This window comes from Macaca fascicularis, chromosome 5 (genome assembly GCF_037993035.2).
Source record: "Macaca fascicularis isolate 582-1 chromosome 5, T2T-MFA8v1.1".
NCBI lineage: Eukaryota > Metazoa > Chordata > Mammalia > Primates > Cercopithecidae > Macaca > Macaca fascicularis.
The window spans coordinates 123,728,336-123,755,311 of NC_088379.1; the positions used below are offsets into that span (position 1 = coordinate 123,728,336).

The window sequence follows — 26,976 nt, forward strand, 5'->3', positions numbered from 1 at the left end:
ACAATAGACACTGGTGCTGACCACAGGGTGGAGGATGGGAGGAGGAAGAGGAACAGAAAAAATAACTCTTGGGTACCAGTCTTGGGTACCTGGGTGATGAAATAATCTGTACTTCTAACCACTATGACACGAGATTACCTATATAAGAAAGCTGCACATGTAACCCTGAATCTAAAATTAAACGTTAGAAGAAATAAAGACCTAGATAAGCAAATGCCAAGGGAGTTTATTACCACTATATCGCCTTTACAAGAAATGCTAAAAGGAGACCTTCAAGTTGAAATGAAAACACCCTAGGCAGCAGCAGAAATTATTATGAAACCATAAAGCTCACTAGTAAAAGTAAATATACCAATAAATAGATAATACTGTAATATTGTAATGGCTGTGTATAAATCACCTTTAATTCTGATACTCAAGTTAAAAGGCAAAAGTATAAAAAAAACTATAACTATATGACAATAATAAAAAGGGTAAAGGAGGTGAAAGAATAGAGCTTTATATCCAATTGAAGTTAAAGTTGTTATTAGCTTAAAATATCAGCTTAATATTTGTTATAACTATAAGATGTTTTATGTAAGCCCCATAGTACCACAAAGAAAATACTTTTTAAAAAATAAATGAGAAAGAAATCAAAGCCTATCACTACAAAAATCAACAAAAGGAAGACAGCAAGAGAAGAAAAGATGGACAGAAAAACTACAAGACAAAACAATTAACAAAATGGTAATAGTAAGTGCTTCCCTATCAGTAGTTACATTAAATGTAAATAAATTAAACTCCTCAGTCAAAATGGATACAGCAGCTGAATGGATAACAAAAACAAGATCCAGCTATATGCTGTCTACAGAACACTAGTTTTAGGTTTAAAGTCACACACAGCCTGAAAGTGAAAGTATGGAAAATTTATCCCATCCAAATGTTAAGCAAGAGAGAGCAAAAGTAGCCATATTCGTATCAGACAAAATGGACTTTAAGTCCAAAACTGTCACAAAAAACAAAATAGGACATTATCTAGTGATTAAAAAGTCAATTAACCAAGAAGATATAACAATTATAAATATAAATGCATGCAAATTCAGAGCACCCAAATATGTGTAATAATCATTGAGATAACTGAAGGAAGAAATAGACAGTAACACAATAATAGTAGGAGATAACATCCTACTTTCAACAATAGAACACTTAAACTAAAAATCAATAAGAAAACAATACTTGAACAACACTATAGACCAAATTGACCTAGCCGACTGATACAGAACATTTCACCCAACAGCAGCAGAATGCACATGCTTCTCAAACTCACACAAAATACATTCTAGGATAGATTACATGTTGGATCACAAAATAAGTCTCTTTTCAGAGTATCAATTACTACCACAGGGAATGAAACTAAAAATCAATAGCAGAAGGAAAAATGGGAAATTCACATATATGTGGAAATTAAATGAAACATTCTTCAATAATCATTTGGGTACAAGAAAAAAATCAAAAGAGAAATTTAAAAATACCTTGATATAAATTAAAAAAACAAACAAACAAAACACCTACCAAAACTTGTGGAATGCAGCAAAAGCACTACTATGTGGCGAGTTTATAGTGATAAATGTCTACATTTTTAAAAACAGAAACAATTCAAATAAAGTATTTAATTCTACCTCAAGGAACCTCAAGAAACTAGAAAAAAAGAGCAAACTAAACCCAAAATTAGTAGAAAGGAAATAATAAAGATTAGAGCAAAAATAAATGAAATCGAAAATATAAAAATAAGAGAAAAAAATCAATGAAATTGGTTTTTTGAAATGATTAACAACATTGGCAACCCTTTAGTTACTAAGAAAAAAGGAAGAAGACTCAAATAAAATCAGAAATGTAGGAAGAGACATTACAACCGATTACAAGAATAAAAATGATCATAATAGTCTATAATGTACAATTATGCATTGATACATTGGAATAACCAAGAAAAAAATGGATAAATTTCTAAACACATACATCTTGAAGAAATAGAAAATCTGAGCAGACCTGTAACTAGTAAGGAGACTGAGTCACTAACCAAAAGGCTTCGAACAAAGAAACTTCCAGGAACAGATGTCTTTACTGGTGAATGATATCAAACATTTAAAGAACTAATGCCAATCCTTATCAAACTCTCCAAAAAAATGGAATAGAAGGGAACACTTCCAAACTCAGTCTATGAGTTTACCTAATACTGATTAGGTACCTAATACAGTAATAGATACCTAATACTGATTAGGTATCAGTAGTAGCCTAATACCAAAGCCAGACAAATATACTACAAGAAGAGAAACTACAGGACAATATTCCTGATGAACATAGATACAAAAGTCCTCAACAAAATAGTAGCAAACTAAATTCAACAGCACATTAAAAGGTTATACACCATGACTAAGTGGCATTGATTCTTGAGATGCCAAGATGGCTCCACATACAAAAATCAGTTAATGTAATATACCAAAATAACATAATTAAGGATAAAAATGTTATGATCATCCCAATAGATACAGAAAAATTGTTTGACAAAATGGAATACAATTTCATGATTAAAAACTCGCAACAAGGTAGGAGTAAAAGGAAATTACCTCAACATAATAAAAGCCATATACAAAAAAAACCCACAAGTAACCTCATTCTTCATGGTAAAAACCTGAAAACTTGCCTGAGGAACAAGGCAAAGATGCCCACTCTCATCATTTCTATGCAACATTGTACTGGAAGTACTAGCTATAGCAGTTAGGCAAGGGAAAAAAAAAAAAAAGACATCCAAATTATAAATAAAAAAGTAAAATTATCTCTGTTTGGACATGACATGATCTTATATTTAGAAAACCCTAAAGATTTCACACACAAACATACACACACATGCATGCACACACAAAAAAACAACTGTTAGAATTAATAGTTCCAGGATACAAAATCAACATACAAAAATGAGTTCTGTTTCACTAACCACAAACTATCCAAAAAAAATTAAGAAAACGATCCCATTTATAATAGCATAAAAAAGAATAAAATACGTAGAAATAAACTGTTCCAAGACAGGAAGCAACTTGTACACTGAAAACTGCAAAATATTCCCAAAAGAAATTAAAGAAGATACAAATAAATAGAAAGATACTCCATGTTCATAGATTGGAAGATAAATATTATTAAAATATCCATACTACCCAAAGTAATCTACAGATTAAATGCAAACCCTCTCAAAATCCCAGTGGCATTTTTTACCAAAATAGAAAAAACAATCCTAAAATTCACATGGAACCACAAAGGGCCCGAAAAAGTGAAAACAATTTTGAGACAGGAGAACAAAGCTGGAGGTATCCTACTTCCTGATTTGAAAATATATTACAAAGATATGGTAATTAAAGAGTATAGTGATGGTACAAAGATAGATACATAGATCAATGGAACAGAATACAAAGCCCAGAAATAAATCTATGCATATGTTGTCAACTGACCTTTGACAAGGGCATCAAGAATACACAGTGAGGAAAAGATAGTTTCTTCCACAAATAGGGTTGATAAAATTGAATACGCACATATAAAAAACCAAAATGGACCCTTATCATACACCCTACACAAAAATCAATTTAAAATGGATTAAAGACTTGAAAGTAAGACCTGACACTGTAAAACATTCCAACACGAACATAAAGGAAAAACTTCATTACATTAGTCTTGGCAATGATTCTTGAATATGACACCAAAAGCATGTGCCACAAAAGCAAAAATAGACAAGTGGTGGGATTACATCAAATTTAAAAGCTTCTGCACATTAAAACAAAATAAACTAAAATAACCAACTGAAGGAAAGTGCAACCTATAGAATGGGAGAAAATACTCTCACATTGTATGTCTAACAAGGAGTTAATATCCAAAATATAAAAGGAACTGCTACAACTCAATAGCAGAAAACAAAAACAAATAATCCAATTAGAAAATAAACAAAGAACTTGAACAGTCATTTCTCCAAAGGGCACATGACCAACAGGCATATGAAAAGAAATTATAAGCCGATGCTCCTGATGAATATAGATGTTAAAAAAGTCACCAATCATCAATTTTTATATAAATTTGTATATACAAATATAAATAAGTGCTAGTGAGAATGTAGAGAAATATATATATATAAAAATCACTAATCATATATATATATGTGTGTATATATATACAAGTGCTAGTGAGAATGTGGAGAAATTAGAACTCTTGTACATAGTTGGTAGGAATGTAAAATGGTGCAGCTGCTATGGGAAACTATGGAGGTTCCTCAAAAAATTAAAAATAGAACTACCATATGATTCAACAATTCGACTTCTGGGTATACATCCAAAAAAAATGAAATTGGGATCTTGAAGAGATACACGCACTCTCATATTCACTGCAGTATTATTCACATAGCCAAGATGACGAAACAACCTAAATGTCCATCAATAGGCAAATGGGTAAAAAACATGGTATATTCATACAACGAAATGTTATTCAGCCTTAAAAAGAATAGGGAAATTCTGCTATGTGTGACAACATGGATCAACATTGAGACATTATGCTAAGTGAAATAAGTCAGTCACAGAAGAACAAATACTGCATGGTTCCACTTAACATGAGACATCTGAAACAGTCGAACTCATAACAGCAGATAGTAGAGTGATGATTGCCAGGAGCTTGGGGAGGGTTCAATGGATATAAATTTTCAATTATGCATGACGAATACCCTCTAGAGATCCAACGTACAACATACACTTATAATTAACAATACTGTACTGCAAATTTAAAAATGTAAGAGGCAAAATTTTATGTTACATGTTTTTTACCACAATTTTTAAAAAGAAAGAAAGAATTTTTAAAATATCTTTTTGTGTTCTTAATCTAATGAAGAAATAATCAGACAAATGCAAACACTGATATATTCTATAAAACAAATAGTCTGGACTTTTCTAAAAAGGACAATGTAGTGTTTTTAAATAATAGGAAGAAAGGATTATTCTAGTTTAAAAGAAACTAAAAGGCATAATAATGTAATTTATAAGCCTAAGCTTTCATTGGATCTGGAATTTTTTAAAATATACATCTATAAAAGTCATTTTAAAGTTATTTTTTAGCCCCAAAATAAAGTAGCTTAAAAAACATTAATCCGTTTGTGATCTCTCATGATTTCTGTAGGTCAGAAATCAGAAAGAGCTGAACTGGGCCGGGCACAGTGGCTCACGCCTGTAACAGATCCTAGCACTGTGGGAGGCTGAGGCAGGCAGATCACATGAGGTTAGGAGTTTGAAACTAGCCTCGCCAACATGGCGAAACCCGGTCTTTACTAAAAATATAAAAATTAGCCTGGTGTGGTGGCAGGAGCCTGTAATCCCAGCTACTCAGGAGACTGAGGCACGAGAATCGCTTGAACCCAGGAGGTGGAGGTTGCAGTGAGCCGAGATCGCACCATGACACTCTAACCAGGGCGACAGACAGAGCAAGGCTCCATCTAAAAAAAAAAAAAAAAAAAAAAAAAAAAAAAAAAAAAAGATGAACTGGGTGATCCTGGCTCCAGGTTTCTCATGAGGTTGCAGTCAGATGGTGACTAGAACTGGAAAACCAGGTGGCAGTGCCTAGAGCATCTGTGAGCCAGTGGGCATCTCTTCATGTAGTCCCAGGGCTTTTCCATGTGATCTTTACCAGGGGGCTTATCTGGGCCTCTTCCCAGAACAATCAGACAGCTTTAGGGCTCCATCAAGTGTTGCAGCAAGCAAGGCAGAAGCAGAATTGCCTTGGATTCAGAAGTCACAGCATCACTTTTGCTGTCACAAAAGCCTGCCCACATTCAAACGGAGAAGAAATAAATTCTCTCTCTTTATAGGGGACTGACAACATTCTGGAAGAAACAGAAATTGTGGTAGTCATTTTTGGAAAATAGAATTTACCACAGACAACAATGAGGCAATTGGGAAAATTTAAATCTGGACTGTATAATAGATGATACTAAATTAATAACCAGTTTTCTTAGGTATGATGATGATATTTGGTTATATAAAAAATGTACTTATTCTTACATGATACATGCCAAAAGATTTGGTGGTAGTGTCTTGATATCTGCAACTTATTTTCAAATGATTCAGCAAAATAAAAAATAAAGAGAGAGACCAGGCACCGTGGCTCACGCCTGAAGTCCCACCACTTTGGGAGGCAGACCCAGCACTTTGGGAGACAGAGGCAGGCGGATCACGAGGTCAGGAGTTCGAGACCAGCCTGGCCAATATGGTGAAACCCCGTCTCTACTAAAACTACCAAAAATTAGCCAGGCGTACACGCCTGTAGTACTAGCTACTTGGGAGGCTGAGGCAGAAGAATCGTTTGAACCCAGGAGGCGGAGATTGCAGTGAGCCAAGATCACGCCACTGCACTCCAAGCTGGGTGACAGAGTGAGACCTCATCTCAAAAAAAGAAACAAAGAAAAATTAAGTGTGGTGAAATGTAAGTACTCAGAGAATAGGTAAAGGTTATAAAGATGTTCACTCTACTAATTATTTGCCTTTTCTATAGATTTAGGGTATTTTTCTCAATTAATTGAAGAGAAAGTAGAATATAAGTCAGATAGTATTATTTTTCTGCTCTCAACCCTCCAACCTTCTCTCTTCGGAGTAGAAGGCAGGCTGCTTGCCAAGGCCTACAAGACCCTGTGTGATCCCCAAAGCTTACCTCTCTGGTTTTATCTCCAGTCAAAGGAAACAGCAAGTACAAAATCCCCATGAGTGTGCTGAGGTGTTTCAGAAACAGCAAGCTGTTTACAATTTGCTACTTTTAATTGATGTTTCAAATATCTTCTACTTAAACCTTTGTGCACACTTCTTAGAGAATTCCTATTTTGACCTCAAGTCCCTGCCTACTCATTTCTTTCTTTGTAGTGGAAACTTCGGCCCTAAAAGAACTCAGTCAAAGCCAAATCTTTTCTCACTACCCCTAAAAAAGGCCTACAAATTTGGCCCAGGAGAGGGAATCCTGGCAAGGAAAATTTTTTTTTTTTTTTTTTTTTTGAGACAGAGTCTTGCTCTGTCGCCCAGGCTGGAGTGCAGTGGCGCGATCTCGGCTCACTGTAAGCTCCGCCTCTCGCTTTCACGCCATTCTCCTGCCTCAGCCTCCCGAGTAGCTGGGACCACAGGCCCTCGCCGCCACGCCCGGCTAATTTTTTTGTATTTTTAGTAGAGACGGGGTTTCACTGTGTTAGCCAGGATGGTCTCCATCTCCTGACCTCGTGATCCGCCCGCCTCAGCCTCTCAAAGTGCTGGGATTACAGGCTTGAGCCTCGGCGCCCGGCCCCAGGAAATTTTTTTAAAAGGTCCCAGTTACATTCCAATTGGGAGTTTCACTAAATTGGTATCCCCCTTAGGATGCTTGATGCTCAGCTTCAGTCTTACCTCCAGGACGTACGATATTGTATCATATCTGAGATTTAGATTGCTGAGGCATTTCCTCACAAACTCGGTAGGTTCTTAAGATTTTACTTTGCAGAGTTTAATCCACTGGTGTTTTAATTTTTTATTTTTTATTTTTGTCTGGTTGCTTAGGCTAATGCTGCTTGGTGCTTTGAGTGACCTCACTTCCCTGTGGCCCTAGAGTGTGAGGTCACCTGTTGCAGATGTTAGTAATTTCCTATCTTGGGTGGAGGCCCTTACAGAAGCTTTATTCGCATATGAGTGTATTTGCTCCTGATGTTTTGGTCTTGGATGTCGGCGGAATTGTCGGTCCTTCTGAAGGTCATACGATACTGCTTTCGAGTGCGGTATTAGTAACACAGGTAATTGAATAATTGGGCCCTCTCTCTTTTCCAAAAGGAGTGGGTTTGCCACATCTTTTCTTCCAAACTAGTAAACCTAGGGTTAAGTAGGGCTTGTTGGTAAATGTAGCGTGTCAAGAGCTCACAGCCAGATATGGGCCAGTAAGCAATGTGAGTGTCCTGGGATGACAAAGGAGGAACACACACACCTCAGTTGTCTTGCTGATTCTACTCTGTGCTTCCATGTCCTCTTCTGTAAAAATGTCAATAACACTACAAAAAAAATAGAGGTCTCTCTTCTGAGAAATTGGTTATTTAGTAGACATTAGAAATCAAGGTTTCAAAAAGTATTATCAGGCCATCTCAATGCTCATTGCAGTTGGCATCAGTAAAGCGAACATAGTCAAGGTGATATTCTCTATCCATAGTAAGATAAAGGGCTGAGGCATTCATTTGGCGTAAATAGGACAAATGCCAGGGAGGCTTGGCCAGGTGTCCTTTGTAGTAAAATTGTGATTCTGAAATTGCTGTTTTCCAACTAGGCAACAGCCTTAAACATCTTGGTATCCTTTAACATTATGATTTCACTTCTAGGGATATCTCCTAAGGAAAGAGTGCTAAATAGAGAAAAAGTGTTCATTGTAATGGGAACAGAAAATAGAAACAAGCTGAATGTCCAACTGAAGGGAAAATGTGTAAATAAATCATATCCACTTTGTAGATGATTGTACAGACTTAGAAATTTATGCTTATGAATAATTTGGTAATAACATGAGGTATGAGAGATATGTATAAAAGAATACAAAATTGTACATAAATGGCAAAGTTTTAAAACAAAATTTCATTAAAATAATGAAAAGATATGGATCTTTGAATGTTGAGAATTGGGCATGTTTTTCTTTCTGCTCTTTTGTATTTTGTAATTTTTCTTTAATGATGTTATATCACTTTTTCTAACAAGAAGGATAAAGCACTGCTTAAAAGTGCTAAGATGAGTTCTTAGCAAAGAATAATTATTCCTATCTAATTATGTACTAACATTTATATGAATCATACTAACATATGAATCATTTTAAGATAATATATTAAGAGGTTCATTAAAATGATACTTTTTGAGTATATAAGGAATCTTTTTCTTCACATTTCAAAACATTAACTCTTTCTAAAAGTCCATGGTGTGAGGGGTAAAACACTAATAATAATATATCAACTATCAGCAATTGTACTTCTGCCCATAACAACTGTATAGATTGCAGACAAGAACAAGGAAATAAATAATAAAGGCTCCTTGAGAAGGGAGAGAAGACAAAAGGAACCTACTTTGTGCCAGGCAATGTGCTACATGCTTTCATAAATGACCTTATTTAATCCTCACAACAACTCTATGAGGCATATATATATGATAAAATAAGATAGATAGATAGATAATAGATAGATAGATAGATAGATAGATAGATAGATAGATAGATAATTATTTTACCCTAGCAGCAATTCTGTTAGATGAGGAAACTGAAAATTCTGATAGATGAAGAAGCTGAGGTTCAAAGAAGTTGCATAATTGGGCCAAAGGAAAACAACTAAGAGAAAAGTCCACATTCTTTCCACTGTCATTGTGCTTTGTTGATAGACTATCCCTAGCCCACGTTTATAGCCTTAGATAGCCTCATTTTTAAACAGAATTTGGTCACACTTCTTAGACTGGTTTCACATCCTAAGGGATGTAGTATACACAACATTAGAACATGACAGAAAGAAGAGAAAGAATGCTAGAGCAATAGCAACAGAGAATGAAAGCTGATGAAAGAGTAAACCACAAAAACAAAAAACAAAAACAAAACACAACCCTATTAAAAAGCAGCCCAGAAATTCAAAAAGCATAGCTACATAGCAGTATGGAACTATTTTATGACAGAATATACAACTCTATGTCATGCTGAGGTAATCATCATATTCAGTACTTTATTTTCCATATACTCCTTATGTACACAATCTGTATACAGTCTGTATATGTATTAGGAAGAATGTAATATATAAAAATTATTTTGCACAATGGGTATTGCCGCTCTTTCCTTTAAGGGTTCTGGCTTGATGAGGTTTTGTTCATCGGTTTGTCTTGCTTTGCTTTTGTAATACATACAAATCCAGTAGAAGATCTACAAACACAAGCTGATTCTTAAACTGAGAAAGCAATATCCAGAGTCAGAATTTGCTTTTTGCTTATCTACCTAGCTAAAAGCTGAAGAATAGATGAAGCAGTGACTTGGTTATTGATACGCTTTGAAACATTGCACTAGAACAACTTAAAACTAGAATTGAAGCATCAACTGAAGATTTCTGTGCAACTGTGGTTTAAATTGAATGCTGCGCTTTGTATAAACATAATTTTTGTGGTTTAACTTTAGGCTGTTCTCTGCGGTCTTCCCATATAATGGGAATGCGTCAGAAGCACAGCTTCGTTTCCTGTGTAGGCTGGAAACTGTTAACTGCAAAGTTTGGAGACAGTCTCAGAGAGCTCACTGCCATATGTTAAACTAAACTTGATATGAAAAATCATATCAGCTTCCAGTTTCCCAGAACATTAAAAAGAAAAAAAAAAAAGGAGCTCAAGCTTTATAAATATAAAAAGCATCTGTCTGCACAGGAAATTCTACTCTGTTATTTTGCAAATGATCCCTACTTATATTTACAAGAGAAATCAGATCTGATGAACTGTATAGGAAGTAACACATTATTTTGTTCAAAATTTTGAAATATATATTTATAATTCTGTACAGCTGGCTGGACTGTGAACTAACTATCACTGTACAGAGATCTCAACAGTGCTGCCCAGCATGATCTTAAAGCATGTATGTTTCCAAGTGAAAGGAGATGGAATATTTTGACAGCATGCTGCTAACTTCAACATTTTTGTTTAATGTAATTTTTGTGTCTAAGTGCTCCCAACCACCATTTCCAAGACAAATAGACTCATGAGCATTCAGAAAATATTTGGCACTGTTTCATTTTAATTGTTTGCTTCTCCTTGACTCTTTGAGCCTTGAAAGAATTCTCTCTGTAGTTGCTCACCCAGGTACAAGTGTCCTTGAGTTAATCTTTGGTAGCTCATTTTAGAATCCAACTGTGACTAAAGTCAGATTCTATGACTGCCTTCTTGCCTGCCTCTCCACTGTCACCTATAATTTTGTGATGTCTTTTGCTCTGAACCAGCTTGCTATGCTAAAAACCATCCCTTCCTTTCACATTTTATAATCCTCCTAAGATTAACAGCCAAAATCCATGACCAGAACTTTGATCACATACAGTCTACAGAGGACTTCATGCTACCTTGGTGATACCCCGTATTTTACCAGCAGCCCTCTCTCAGACTTGACTATAAACCCTCTGGTGTACCTCATCAATTCAATGCTTCAGTGTTTATCCTGGATTTCATTGTTTTCTTGCCTCACAGAGGTACCTAGAGATTTTTCCAACAGAATTTTTCTGCCTTTTTCACTTAATACCCTATCTATGCCAGTATTCCCAAGTAAACTCCCTTTTACTGTAAAGCCATTAATTTTTTCTTCTGATTTCTTCTTTTCTCTTTCGCACCTTTGTCTTGCCTAGTTTTTACTTATTTTCATTCCTCTAGTAACTTAGGCTTCCTCTTACTCTCAGTTCCTTTTGTTACCATTCTTTTCTCTAAAATCAGATTAATATCATATATTAATAATAATAAGTCATCTGTCACTAAGTAGTGCCCACATTTACTAACTTCTATGACTTAAAAGTTGCTGTCTCATCTATGTTCTTTTCTTTCCTAGACGACACTTTGGAATAGTATCTTTTCTCCCCCACTTTATCACAAAAAGATTAAAATGACTTTCTAGGTAACAATTACACCTACCCTCTCGTATCTCGCAGAGTGGGAGGCACACACCATGGGCCCTCCTTGATAGGGGTGAAGCTAAACCATATCCTTGTGGCAACTGATAACAACCTCACTTGTGTGGTTTGCCTCTGCCTGTTCCTGAGGGCATGTAGACATAACGAACTTCTCTCTCAGCCTGGACCTGTGCTGGAAAAGAGCTTGACACCCATTAAAACAGGCATTTCCACTGTGAATTAGAAAGTCTCTGGAGAAGAGACTTTATGTAAATGTGTATTCTCAGTGTGGAATTGTTCTTCCATGTTTACAATTGTTTGTGTGTCTTTTTCTCTGTGCCAAATTTCAGGTGACTGGAGATTGATTAGCTTGGTCTGTGCTATCCTCACTCCACTTTAGTCAACACATTGCACATTCTTACCTTCAAAGTGGCAAAAAATGCAAATGTGTATCATTATGCTTTATTAGCTTTAGTAAAAAGTTTGCCATATTAAAGGTTAAAATTTTTGGCAATTTTTTGTACTCCTCTAATATCTAATTATTTAGATTAAAATAATTATATAATTATTCTAGTTACCTTTCTTGAATTTAAGTCTTAAAAAAAAAACCCTGCAAGCAAACATTTACCTACGTAACAAACCTGCACATCTTGCACATGTACCCCAGAACTTAAAATTTTAAAATAACCTGCAAGCAAACATTTAATCTATGTAACAAACCTGCACATCTTGCACATGTACCCTAGAACTTAAAATTTTAAAAAAACCTGCAAGCAAACCTATCCCCTGCATATTTTCTCATACTCCATCCATACATTTAACATTAGAAATTTTTTAACTGTTTCTTCTTAAATTACTTTGCACTATGCCTTCATAACACTATATGCAGATAGAAAGTTGCATATTATTGTGACCAAAGGTCATTTATTATCTAATCTTTCATCTTAGTGTTGATGATGGTCAGTTCATTAAATTGTTCTTCTCAACCTGGGATTATTAAGTCCTAATGCTCTCATGAATCCATTGCACATGATGAGTTCACTTCTCTAGCTTTTTACCCTTGTTGTAAGAATTATGAAAATAGGCAGTTGAATTATTTTCTCCATAATAATATAGAGAAATAATAATATAGAGAGTGTAGAATGTTCTCAAAAACTGGTTAAGAAAGGTTACATTAAGAATTATTTCTTAAACTTCTAATACGAGACACCCACTACATTAACAGATAGAACAAAAAAGCTTCATAAGTCATAACCCCTTCTCTTAAAGAATTTACATTTTACTTAATGAGATATGAAATAATCTGATGAAAGATCCAAAAAATAAGCAATGTAATTTGAGATTGAATTATGCAGCATCAACTTGAAATTTGAGAGTAAAAATATCTATGTGAACTTCATCAATAATAGAGGTCTTCAAGGAGAAGGTAGATTTAAGTTGAAATCTTAATTTAGATTTAAATAAAAATTGAAAATAGACAAATAATTATCTATGAATTGTGAGGAAGTGAGGAGGCATTCAGGACAAGGAAGAGCAAAGCCATAAGACAGTAATAAGCAAATCAGGTGATAGAACCAAGAGTCACAAGCAAATCATTTAAATAATTCAAATATCAAATTTCTTAACTATTAAAAAAATACAGAAAATGTCAGTCTCATAGGGTTGTGGCAAAGATCAAGTTTATGAAGATAATGTATGTGAAGGTACTGGGAAATATAGAGACAGTAAGGGCTCCTGGTAAATAGGATAGGATTCTTAGGATGAAGACAGCTTAGGAAGGATTTTGCCATTTGCCTCTTTCTCATTAAAATGGCATGCAGATTATTCAGCATCCTCTATGCTGTACAGCATGAATTATTTCTAGAATATTAATCACCAAATCAAATGCAAAAGCATCCTTCTGAGTTTTTTCTTGTCTTTGATGAAATCACTGGGTTCACTGCTTTTATCAGTTTTCATTTGGATAATATTTAAAATGATCTTTTATCCCAATTTGAATACTCTCAATCAATGTCAGCCTCTTTTAATTTGGTTTAAGATTACAGGAAAACATCATGACCCTATATATTTTTCCACCATAACTATTAAGAACAATGGAGCCAGACATATTTTAACAATGAAAGAAAATAAACGGAGTTTGCCTTTTTTTTTTTTTTTTGAGACGGAGTCTTGCTCTGTCACCCAGGCTGGAGTGCAGTGGCCGGATCTCAGCTCACTGCAAGCTCTGCCTCCTAGGTTCAAGCCATTCTCCTGCCTCAGCCTCCCGAGTAGCTGGGACTACAGGCGCCCGCCACCTCGCCCAGCTAGTTTTTTGTTTTTTTTTTTTAGTAGAGATGGGGTTTCACCGTGTTAGCCAGGATGGTCTTGATCTCCTGACCTCGTGATCCGCCGGTCTCAGCCTCCCAAAGTGCTGGGATTACAGGCTTGAGCCACCGCGCCCAGCCTGAGTTTGCCTTTTGAGTTATCATTTAAGTTCTGGGTTTCAGATCATGATAAATATTTCAGAATAGGGGTAATCCTGGATATGATTATAAAGTATATCAAGGCTGCAACACAAGTGCTGCTGGGATTTTTTTAAAGGGACACATTCTTATGAGTCTTGAAGTCTCAATGAAGAATGGAAGATTTGAATGAGTTTTCCTGGATGATCATGATTCGGTTAGGTGAAGGAGTGGAGAAGGCAACAATCTGCAGAAAGAATAATCCTGGAATGTTTAGAAAATCCAGGAGTGGCTTTACTGAAGTGGAAATCTAATACTGGAGAACAATGAGAAATAAAGTTGGATAGTTACAGTCAAGTTGAATGAATAACTAATTCAGTCACCGCACACACCTATTTTAACTTCTTAAGCATATTCTGTGGGTCTCAAGGACCCACAGGAAAAAAAAAGCATAAGTCCCTTTAAAAATTGTATTATGTATATGACATCCATATAACAAGGCTGAAATTAGCATCTGGATGTGTTATTTTCATATTTGTTAATTGGGGTAAAATACACATAATGTAAAATTTATCATCTTAATCATTTTTAAGTACACAACTCAGTAGTGTTAAGCACATTCACATTGTTGTGATACAGATCTCCAAAACATTTTCATATTGCAAATCTGCAACTCTATATCCATCAAACAACAATTCCATATTCCTTCTGCCCCGAATCCTTAGCAACTACCATTCTGTTTTATGTCTCTATAAATTTGACTATTCCAGGTACTTCACTTAAGTGGAACCAAACAGTATTTTTCTTATTGTTACTGGCTTATTTCACTTAGCATACTATCCTCAAGGTTCATTGATATTATCGCATGTGTCAGAATTTTCTTCCTTTTTAAGACTAATATTCCATTGTATGTATATATCACATTTGGTATATTCATTCATTCATTGATGGACACTTACATTGCTTCCACCTTGTGGCCATTGTGAATAAAAGCTGCAGTGAACATGGGTATTCAAACATCTCTTCAAGACCCTGTTTTCAGTTGTTTTAGGTATATACTCAGAAGCAGAATTGCTGGATCATATGGTAATTCTATCTTCAATATTTTGAACAATCATTATACTGTTTTCCGTAGCAGCTGCACCATTATACATTCCCACCAGCAGTGCACAGGGATTCCAACTTTCCTACAACCTTGCCAACACATTATTTCCTATTGCTTTGATAGTAGCTATCCTAATAAGTTTGAGATTGTTTTAGTATTGTCAGGTAATGTGATTTATCCTAATTGCAAGCTAAAAGTTGGCCAGCTACAATTCATGGATGCTGGAAGAAGGCATGAGGTTAAATATAAAGGACAGCAATAGCAATAGCCAGAATATCAGATATATTACCTAAGAGGAACTCCAACTTTAGAGAACCCAAATCTCACATAATAGGCAATAAACCTGTCTGACTTTTGCCCTGGAAACAGTCATGATTTTTATTATGGTGGACGATAGACAAACTTGAACTTTGCCTGGGGGGAGACACTATTTCTGTCTTCCAAGGCTGTTTACTTTACAAATATCCTTAAAAAGATAGTCCAGGAAAAAAAAACCAGTCAGTATATTTGCTTGTAAGATTTACCTAAATGAGAGACCCACTGAGAGTGTGCCCTAATGAATATCTTCACTTATCTTTAACATTAGTACTACATAAGAAAACATTTATTCCTATATATCAGATATGAATAGTAATCTATAAATTGCGGTTTGCAAACATTAGTTTTTTAATTAAATTACATTGTAATCCAAGCCCTCATTCTGCCATAATTACTAGAAATCTAACTTCAGTTATCTGATCAATGGTGAGAATTTGGAAGTGGTAAGGGAGGGAAGGTGGAGGTCCACTCCCAATTAAACTTTTTTAAAAACTAGAAAAGTTTAAGTACCTGGAAAATGAAATAATATCCTATAGTCTTAAACCTATTACTGTGTTCAATATATATGTATCCTTGGCTTAAATGAGCAAGACTAATAAAATCCAGAAACAGCCTCATTGTTTTTCCTGTGCCCATCCTTGTAAGCCAATCTGTAGGGCTAGTTCCTCCCATCTCCCCAGAAAAAAATCTCAAGTAAGCCTCAACATTTTTGGGTTATTCTCAGATACTCAAAAGTTCTCCAGTCACTTTAGCTATGAATAAGTTTCAATTTAGTAAAGTAAGGTATCCTATATTATATAATAATCAAAGTACTAAATGTAATTTAAGGTAAAACTTTTAACCCCTGACCTCATCCTACAGCTCTACTTTACTGCAAGGAAGGCCCTTCAGTGGGAAAATGAGGGTGATAGATTTTGTCTCTATTTCTTACCTTACACCTCCAGTTAACATGGTTCTTAACATATCTAGGGTCAAAATAGAAGGGGAGTGGAGGAAGAGGAGAGGTAAGAGCCAAAGAAATAGGTTTTTTTTTTTAACCTTTATTTTAGATTCAGGGGATGTATGTGCAAGTTTGTTAACTGGGTATATTTCCTGATGCTGAAGTTTGGGGTTCAAATGATCCCATCAACCAAGTACTAAGAATAGGACCCAACAGTTAGTTTTACAACTCTTGCCTCCCTCCCTTCTTCCCCTCTCTAGCAGTCCCCAGTGTTTATTGTTGCCATCTTTATGACATGAGTATCCAACGTTTAGCTTCCACTTATAAGTGAGAACATGTGGTATTTGGTTTTCTGTTCCTGCATTAATTTGCTTGAGATAATAGACTCCAGTTGCATCTATGTTGCTGCAAACGGTATTATTTCATTACTTTTCGTGGCTGTGTAACATTCTATGGTGTACCTCTTTGAGTGGTACAAGGAAGTACACACATAAACCTAAGAGAAAATTCAGTAGCCTGTTCAAAATAACCAGCTAAATGCCAGAAAGTAATATTTTGGAGACAAATTTGGTTAGATAGGTGACTTTTCAATTTAGCTTTGGTTTAACCTTGAGTCTTCTCAGAGCCTGGATAAAAGCCTAAGAGGAAAGCTCCATAGGATTGGGTCATGTAGTGCATCTACAGTATACCTAGTTGTACAGACACTTTCTAGAGGCTGGTGGGTGACCTAATGTCAACTAGCCCATTTCTTGACCAGCTTATACTTTTACAGGCATCTTATTTTTCAATGATGAACACTCTGATATCTCTTAAGTGCCCTCACCTAAGCACACAGGAAAAAGAGGAAAGAAACCAAAGAGCTGTGAATTCCAAATCACAGAGTTTGTGTCACCTGCAGTAATAACCATTTACTGTAATCACTGTCAGTTACCTTTAAAACTATAGCTCTTGCCAGTGACTCATCAGGCAAAGTGCCACCTCATAGCACAAACTAATCCTTGGTACCCAAAATGCGAAAGAAATCAGGTATGTCAATGTAAAGGAGAGCAGAATTTCAGACTTGAGAGGAACCTACTCATGACTCTCAGGGCTCAATGAGGAAGACCAGAGTACTCCAAAAAAGAAATCAGTGGCACCTTCCCTGTGTTCCCCAAAGGGTATCAGGGTCACCAGAAGTCTCCTTTAGGTCTCTTCATGTGGCCACCAGAGCTCTATTTCCTTTTAGTAATTTCCCATCTACTGACCACCAAATGAAGGAGGTAGGGGCTTGAAGAGAAACATATTAAGAATGCAAGGAAACTGGATGGAAGATAAATGATGGTACAAAGGAAGGAGGAGCAGGAAATGGAAAGAACAGATCTGAGAGGAGCCAGTTTGAGATCTTGTTTCCCGAAAAGACCAATGAAGTTCCACATTATCTTCAGCAAAAATCATGCCGATAAGAAAGGAAGCAGACAGAAGGGCTGAGCATATAGTTAGCATGGGTTTGAGAAGATTCAGTTGACTGAGAAGCTCCCTTGGGAGAAGCAGGATCCGATAGAGAGACCTGAGAGGCCTTAAAAAAAGTATAGCCTGAATATCAACTTTCAATTAAGCTCACTTCTGACCATAGAGCTCTTTTAAATATCTTTTCAAAAATTACCAGATTTCAGCTGGGACAAACAGCAAATATTCTTGGCTCTATTTTCTCCCTTAAGCCAACAATATTGAACTAATCTTATTTACCAGAGATTCACCTAAGTCACATGAAAGTGAAAAGCATTTGGGTTTGTTACTATATTTTCAGCAGTTTTAGGTATATTTAGTTAATATGATTGTCCATTTATCTATAAGCCAGTTTGAAACTCATTTAAGGGATTCAACAAATAAAACAAACCAAAGTTTTAAACCAAAGGTATACCTAATAGGTGACTCAAGACCAAAACTAATAAGCCTTTTAAGGTTTAACCAAGGACTCACAAGTCAGCCCTGCAGAGGTGCAAAGAATGCAGCCCTCTCAAGATCCAGAGCCACTTCCCGAAGACAGCCAAAAGAGAAAAGGATTCAACAATGCTTTGAGAGCTGGCAATAGTAGGTATGCTAGCTACATATGGGGTTCAACCCACATTTTTGTCTGGCCATATTTTGGGGGCCAGACCACTTTTCAGTTGGTTCATCATGGAAGCAGACCCAATAAAATGCATGCCCTGACAGGCAGGAAGCCAAGCCGAGTTCTCAGGACACGAATTGAAACAAACAGGAAAACAAAAGCTGTTCATGTGAGGGAAAGGATTAATAACAAATCGGTACCCCACGACCAAAAGCCACAATTCAAACATTTTTCCTGTAGTGACTCAAACCAATAATACCATGGAAAGTTCATTTCCAGAGACTAAGACAGCAAAGACTTTCATTGTCACAGGTAGTAATGACATTATTTACGTAAATGGTAAATTTATGTATTACGTAAATCCCACAAAAAATGTGGGATGCCTCCAGTCACAAACACAGTAATCTGTGACAACGGGCAAACAATACTGGGATGGGAGTTTCCCTTTACTAACCAAGCAATGAGGACAACGACTTCTTATAAGAGGAACTCCCCTGAGAATTGAAATGATCAAAGAAAACCTTTGGGTTCCAGGCTATCCAGCTGGCTGCCTGACACAAGCCAACACTTTGCGCTTCCCTAAAATGGACTAGAGAGAATGTCTTTAATGGTCACAAAGCCAAGATCTCAGGATATAAAACAAAGGAGAATCTCAGAATATAAGACAAAAGGAGAATCTCATCCAGTTTTTGACTCAGTTACCCACAGCAAAGTTAGTCTAACTAAACAGAAGTCTGGTAAGAACTATGAATCCACCAGCTTGTAAGGCCAGCTTAAGCAACAACCTTAGAGAGCTTATGCCTGTGCTCCTTGCCCTGTGATTCTGCTGTTTATGATAAACAATACGAAAGACAAAGACAACAGAAAACAAGGCAGCATCTCTGCAAGGGAAGGGATCAGAAAATCAGACTACTCATACCAAACAAAATCACCAGATTCACTATACCCAGCAACTAGTTCGTACAGATGATTTTCTCCTGCTAATCTGAATTTTGGAAAAGAGAGATGAGAAAATTTTACCTTCTATTCTCCACCAGGTGACACTACAGGCAGAAATCCAGGAGGACTGTCCTTGGAAAACAATGTTTACCATTTTTCTTTGCCGGCTTTTCATCGGTTGTTCCAGAATCTCATCTGCAGGCTCTGGAGCAAGTCAAGTGTCCCAGCCACCCCACAGTGGGCACCAGAACTATAGGAATAATTGATTAAATCACTGAGCACATGATTGAGCTTGGTTTCCAGCCCTTCTCTTCTTTCTCATCTTTCTGAGGATTCAAGGATACTCGTGATATCATTTGATCCAAAGCTCCAACAGTCTAATCAAATGGTTGGTCTTTCTGACGGGGCCTATCCCCATCCCAAATCATTTCATTAGTATAAGCTATACTAGGGCCCCACCATGAATCACCTCACTAGCATAAGCTATCTGGACCACCATGAATGACAAAGAACCCTATCATTTGGGAAATTTCAGATGAACTACTTTTCCTCTCAAGAACTAGAGACAAACGCTAATCATATTCTCCATTATACAACAATCTTCAAGTGGATGAATGACCAAAGGTATTTTTACCACCTCCTTTGCAAGACAAGTGGTTCAGGATCTCACTCTGGGATTTAGGATTATTGCTATTGTCTTCGGACCTTGGATGAAAACTGAGTCTAAAACATATTTACGTATCTTGCATATTTACATCCTCTTAATTGTAAATTGGCTAAGCCTGCGTGACTGCAGAAGGGCCAGCAGATCTGTGGCTTCTACGTGTGTCAGGCTGGGAAAAGGGCACCTTGACTAAGTTTGGAAACCCAGAAATCTTGGCTGTAGCCTGCACAGATGTACCACAGGGACACTCACTCAAATTTTGCGCAAAGTCCTACCATTTACTCATGGTTTTAGAAGGGTGGCTCAGGCCACCCCTCACTCACAGAACTCCTGTTCCAATTTTAGTTTTACAAAGTCTCACTTCTCTCTCCTCTTCTTACCTAGCAAAATAATGTCAAAAAACTAGATGTAAGGAGAATGCAGTTGACAAAACAGTTTAAAGAATTATTTTGTTGCACGTGGTACTGAAGAACAAAATGAAATCATTTCTTTAAAAAGTATTCATCCTCTTTGTGATGGTTAATCTTATGTGTCAGTTTGGTAAGGCCATGGTACTCAGATATTTGTTCAAATATTATTCTAGATGTTTCTGTGCAGGTATTTCTTTAGATGTGATAGCATTTAAATCAGTAGCCTATGAGTAAAGCAGATTACCCTCCATAATGTGGGTTGGCCTCATCCAAAAACTGAAAAGCCTTAACAGAAAAAGACTGACCTCCCCAGAAGAGAAAATTCTCCCAGCAGATTGTGCTTGGACTCAGATTGCAACTCTTCCCTGTTGTCTCCAGCCCTGCAAATTTGGGGCTCACCAAGTCTCTATAGTCACAAGACAATTCCTCAGAATAAATCTCTGTCTGGGCCGGGTGTGGTGGCTCACACCTGTAATCCCAGCACTTTGGGAGGCTGAGGTGGGCGGATCACGAGGTCAGGAGATCGAGACCATCCTGGCTAACACGGAGAAACCCTGTCTCTACTAAAAATACAAAAAATTAGCCGGGTGTGGTGGTGGGCGCCTGTAGTCCCAGCTACTCAGGAGGTTGAGGCAGGAGAATTGTATGAACCCAGGAGGCAGAGCTAGCAGTGAGCTGAGACCGTACCACTGCACTCCAGCCTGGGCGACAGACCGAGACTCCATCTCAAAAAAAAAAAAAGAAAGAAATCTCTGTCTGTCTCTCATTTTCTCTCTCTCTCTGTCTCTCTCTCTCTGTCTCTCTCTCTCTCTGTTGGTTCTGTTTCTCTAAAGAACCCTAAAACATTTTTAATATTATATAACAATATGCAATATTAAGTATACATAATTTATTAGTAGAAATGTGCTTTCATTCTATGCACCAAGGAATACTCTGTACTATGTATTTACCTGCTGTAAGCATGTTTGTGGTCTGCATTTTCACACGTGTCCTCTGACTGTGAAAGCTGCATAATTACAAACTATCTCCAGGCCTTTCCATTTTCCATGAAGTGACTTTTTCTTTATTACTTACCTTTTATTTCTGCATTCCTACTCAACTGGCAAATAAATTGAGGCACAAATAAATAAGACTTTCTACATTAAGGATAATAAATATGAGTCACTAAATTTTTGTACAACATATCCTATTAGTTTCTTATATTTCATTAAGAGGCACCAATGCTAAAGAGATATGTAACAGGGAATAGCTGTTCAATAACACCAAAGAATGTTAAAATATAATTGAAATATGATGGGTACATATGCTACTGTATATTTTTTAAATGTCTATTGAATTTCAAAGAAATATTTGATATATGTTACATTAATTATTTAATATGGAAGAAAGCATTTTACTTTCTGTTGTGTGTATATACAAACTAAACACATTTTTAATTGTCTATGCATTTAAATGATTTATGAACATAAGGCAAGCTTACCAAATTTACTTCACTTTAACAAGAAGAGAAATCAAACACACTGGTATAATATAATTTGTGATGATAAATGCTTGTAAATTAAAGCCAATAAGTACAAGATAAAGTGGTAATCTAATAATATGTATATTATATATTTATTATAAATTATATATATTAATTTTATAATATACATATGATATATGTAGATATCATTAAAAGAAAAACCTTAGGCCTAAATACAGTATCATTTGCTCAAACCAAGGGGAAAATGGTGTAAATAAAAGTTAAGTTAGATAAGATGGCCAGAAAAGCACCTTAAACAGAAGTATGACTTATGTAAATTTAAAACAATGGGAAGAGTTTCTAATGTACATAGGCAGACATCTTACAAATGGAGATTTCCTTTATAGGTGTTAATTTCTTTTACAAAAGGGTTTCAGGAAAGCCAGTTAAATTCCAGAAAGGTGTATTTCAGTTTGATAGGTGGTGATCTTTTAAACTTAGCTATTGTTTCTTAGCTAAAATTACTGAGTTCAGGGTGGAGCCCATTAAGGAACAGAGCAAAGAAAGCATTCTCTAGGCCTGAACTCGGTATGGATGGGTCTGATAAAGAAGAAAACCTACTTTTCCCAAGGGCCTACTTAATTTTTGTGGGTATATAATAGGTGTATATGGGATACATGAGATGTATTGAAACAGGAATGCAATGTGTAATAATTACATAATGGAAAATGGGAATTGCATCCCCTCAAGCATTTGTGTTAAAAACAATCCAATTATGCTCTTTTAGTAATTTTAAAATGTATAATTCAAATATTATTGACTATTGTCACCCTGTTGTACTATCAAATACTAGGTCTTGTTCATTAATTCTAAATATTTTTTGTACACATTAACCATCCCCACCACCCCACAGAAGGGCCCAGTGCTCTCCCCAGGAGCTGGTAACCATCTTTTTACTCTTTATCTCCATGGGTTCAATTGCTTTGAGTTTTACATACCACAACTAAATGAGAACATACAATGTTTGTCATTCTGTGCCTGGCTTATTTCACAAAAATTAATGACCTCCAGCTCTATCCATGTTGTTAAAAATAACTGAATCTCAATCTTTTTTATGGCTGAATAGTACACCATTGCGTATAAGTCCCACATTGTCTTTATCCATTCATCTGTTGATGGACACTTAGGTTGCCTCCAAATCTTGGCTATTGTGAACAGTGCTGCCACAAACACAGCAGTCCAGACATCTCTTTGTTATACTAATTTTCTTTCTCTGGGGTATATACTTAGCTGTAGGATTGCTGAATCATATGGCAAGTTCTATTTTAAGTTTTTGAGGAATCTCCAAACTGTTCTCCACAGTAGTTGTACTAATTTACATCCCCACCAATAATGTATAAGGGTTCTCTTTTCTCCAAATCCTCACAAGCATTTGTTATTGACTGTTTTGGATAAAAGCCATTTTAACTAAGGTCAGATAATATCTCACTGTAGTTTTGATTTGCACTTCTCTGATGATCAGTGATGTTGAGTACTTTTTCATATACCTATTTGCTGTTTCTATACCTTCCTTTGAGAAATGTCTTTTCATATCCTTAGCCCATTTTTTAATCAAATTATTATATTTTTTCCTTCAGTGCTGTTTGAGCTACTTAAACATTCTGCTTATTAATCCCTTGTCAGATGGGGAGTTTACAAATATTTTCTCCCATTCTATGGGCTGTCTCTTCACTTTGTTGATTGTTCTCTTCAACATTCATGTGTTGATGGACACTTAGGTTGCCTCCAAATCTTGGCTATTGTGAACAGTGCTGCCACAAACACAGCAGTCCAGATATCTCTTTGTTATACTGATTTTCTTTCTCTGGGGTATATACTTAGCAGTAGGATTGCTGAATCATATGGTAAGCTCTATTTTAAGCTTTTTGAGGAATCTCCAAACTGTTCTCCACAGTGCAGAAACTTTTTAGCTTGATGTGATCCCATTTGTCTATTTTTGGTTGGTTGCCTGTGCTTGTGGGGTATTACTCAAGAAATTTTGCCCAGATCAATGTCTTGGAGAGTTCCCCAATGTTTTCTTGTAGTAGTTTCATAGTTCAAAAATCCATTTTGATTTGATTTTTGTATGTGGTGAGAGATAGGCATATAGTGTCATTCTTCTGCATATGGATATCCAGTTTTTCCAGCACCATTTATTGAAGAGATTGTCTTTTCCCCAGTGCATGTTCTTGACACCTTTGTCAAAATGAGTTTACTGTAGGTGTATGAATTTGTTTCTGGGTTCTCTATTCTGTTTCATTAATCTATGTGTCTGTTTTAATGCCAACATCATGCTGTTTTGATTACTATAGGTCTGTAGTATAATTTTTTTGTTTGTTTGTTTTGTTTTTAATGTTTCCACTTTATTGCTCTAGCATGGAACTTGAGGCAAGCCTGGACCTTCAGCAACATGCAAAGAAGAGGCTGAGGGGTTTGGGGACACAACCTTGCTGAGAGGGAAAACTGACAGGGGAAATACCAGAACAGGGGACAGGGGGTGGTCACCATGACACCAGAAGACATCATCAGCCATGCCATTTGGAGTGAGGAAGGGAACAGAGAAGAAATGGTGTTTCTTCCCATGTACCTAGCACCCACACGCCCACACGGAGGCCACATTTGGAAATGGACTGGGAGAGGGAAATGGACTGGGAGAGGGAAAGGATGGGGAAAATTGCTGCCCAGGAGTCTCCCTCTCCACCCTGGGTTCATGTCAGACCCCATCCCTACCATTTGCCTCTTCTACCCTTCGAAAATGGAACTAACAAACAGAGGGATCACAATAAATTAACATTCTAATGAGCATGTATGGATGGACATATGTTCATGTGCAATGGGGGAAGGGAAGAGGGGGTGACACCACCTAAAATGATTCCCCACCTCAATCTCCCAGCTTACTCCTTTCCCCCTTCACCCTAAAGCCACCATCCAATCAGATAGAAAAGTAAAGGTCTAATTTGCTCAAAATTCCTCAGGTTTTACAAAACTCACAGGACAGAGTAGGGAGACAGGGAGGCAGGCAGCCACAGGAGTAGAGCTGGTGGAGAGGGGCTATGCTTCTGTCTCCACTTGAGATTGGCTCTCTGTGGTGTTGCTCTTCTGCTCCTCCTTCATCTCTGTGTCAGTGGGATTGTCTCCTGAGGAAGCCTCTGGCTTGACCTTGTTCTCTTCCTCAGCCAGCCTCTCAAACATGTTGGCATAGAGCTTCTTCTCCCAGGCAAGCTTCCTGCAGATCTGCTGCTGGCACACAGCCAACTGGGCCTTGGTGGCTTCATTGTTTGGGTAGAGCTGCAGGACCTTTCAGAAGTCAGCCCATGCCAGTTCAAAGTCATTCACAACCAGGTAGTCCTCTCCCCGACAGAAGAGGCCCTTCTCGTTGTTGCTGTCCAGTTCTAGGGCCTTGTTACAGCTTTCAGTGGCAATAGAGAAGACCTGTAGATTCAGATGACATATGGCTAGGTTGAGGTGAGAGGCCAGTTCAAGGGCTTTTGCCTTCTATGCTTCCTCACTGGAAAAGCTAGACTCATATTTCAGCCAGGACACAATCTTCTTAGACAATAGAAAAGCTTGCTTGTATTTGCCTTACTTGAAGTACACAGTGTCCCACTCTTTCACTGTGGTGCTCTGTTCCAGCTTCTCTTCTGAATTCATCTACCAAGACTCCTTGGTCTTTTCAAAACTCTTGAGGTGTAATTCATATTAGTTAGGCATTTTGTGGGATTTGGAACTTTTCCTTCCCAACACTGCCAAAAGCATAGCTGGGTTTGAGGTACACAATGGGATGTTCTCCTTTCTACATGCACTGAATGGCCCTCCTCAGACCATAAGGCAAATCCAGGTTCTCCCCCTTGCCTGCCTCAAAGCAGAGCTCCTGATGTTCAAAGGGCTGGTCCTTGTAGCACCCTTCCAGTGCAACCTCCATGATAGCACCCTCACTGGGCCTGGATAGCCTTCACCACGAGTCTGTGTTCTCTAGGTGATTCCACCATATTCCTCTTCCATCAGATCTTCTCCCTTAAACTGAAACAACTCCACCTCAAACACAAGCGTGGCAATGGGGAGACCTTTGGAGGACTGCCTGCTGCACTGTAGGCATATTCTGGTTTGCAGGTGATATGGCACACCTCCCCCACCTTCATGGCTGCTATAGCAATATCCCAAGCCTTGATGATCTCCCTTTTCCCAAGTCAAAGGAGTGATCCAGATTGGGGTCAAAGTTTGTGCCATCTAACAGCCAGCCAGTGTAGTGGACAAAGACTCGGTCCCCAATCATGGGCATCTCTGTACCTGTGCCCTCTCTCGATGACTTTCAGCATGCCTTCCTCCTGTTTGGGGCTAATGTCCACTCCCTCCATGGGCAGAGGCACCAATTGCTCCCAGCTCTAGGTCTCCTTCATCTCCTCAGCTGTCATCTCTGTGTGGCGCACTCTTTCTGGGAGCTGGCACCGGCACCAGTGCACTCTGGGCTGAGGGCACGGGCACTACCTGCAGGGTGTGTGGGAGGCCAGGCACTGTGGCACTGACTGTGGACTGAGCAGAGGCTGGAGCACCTCTGCCAGTCTGTAGTACAATTTGAAGTCAGGTAATGTGATTCTCTCCAGTTTTGTTCTTTTTGCTCAGGATAGCTTTGACTATTCTGGGTCTTTTGTTGTTCCATGTAAATTTTAGGATAGTTTTTTGTTTTGTTTTGTTTTTGTTTTTGTTTTTTCTGTGAAGAATGTCATTAGTATTTTGAAAGGGATTGCAATGAATATGTAGATTGCTTTGGGTGGTACAGACATTTTAACAAAATTGATTCTTCTCATCCGTGAACATGGAATATCTTTCTCTTTTTTGGTGTCCTCTTCAATCTCTTTTCTCAATGTTTTATAGTTTTCACTGTGGAGATCATTTCTTTGGTTAAATCCTAGGTGATATGGTTTGTCTCC

General features: G+C 37.2%; 1 protein-coding gene and 1 pseudogene across 6 annotated transcripts in view; one reads left to right on the forward strand and one right to left on the reverse strand.

The window, feature by feature from the left end:
* NDST3 (N-deacetylase and N-sulfotransferase 3) overlaps positions 1–26,976 on the forward strand; it is a 192,729-nt gene that overhangs the window by 101,970 nt on the left and 63,783 nt on the right. The window lies entirely within an intron of this gene.
* Positions 25,031–26,460, reverse strand: LOC102130225 (peptidyl-prolyl cis-trans isomerase FKBP4 pseudogene; annotated as a pseudogene).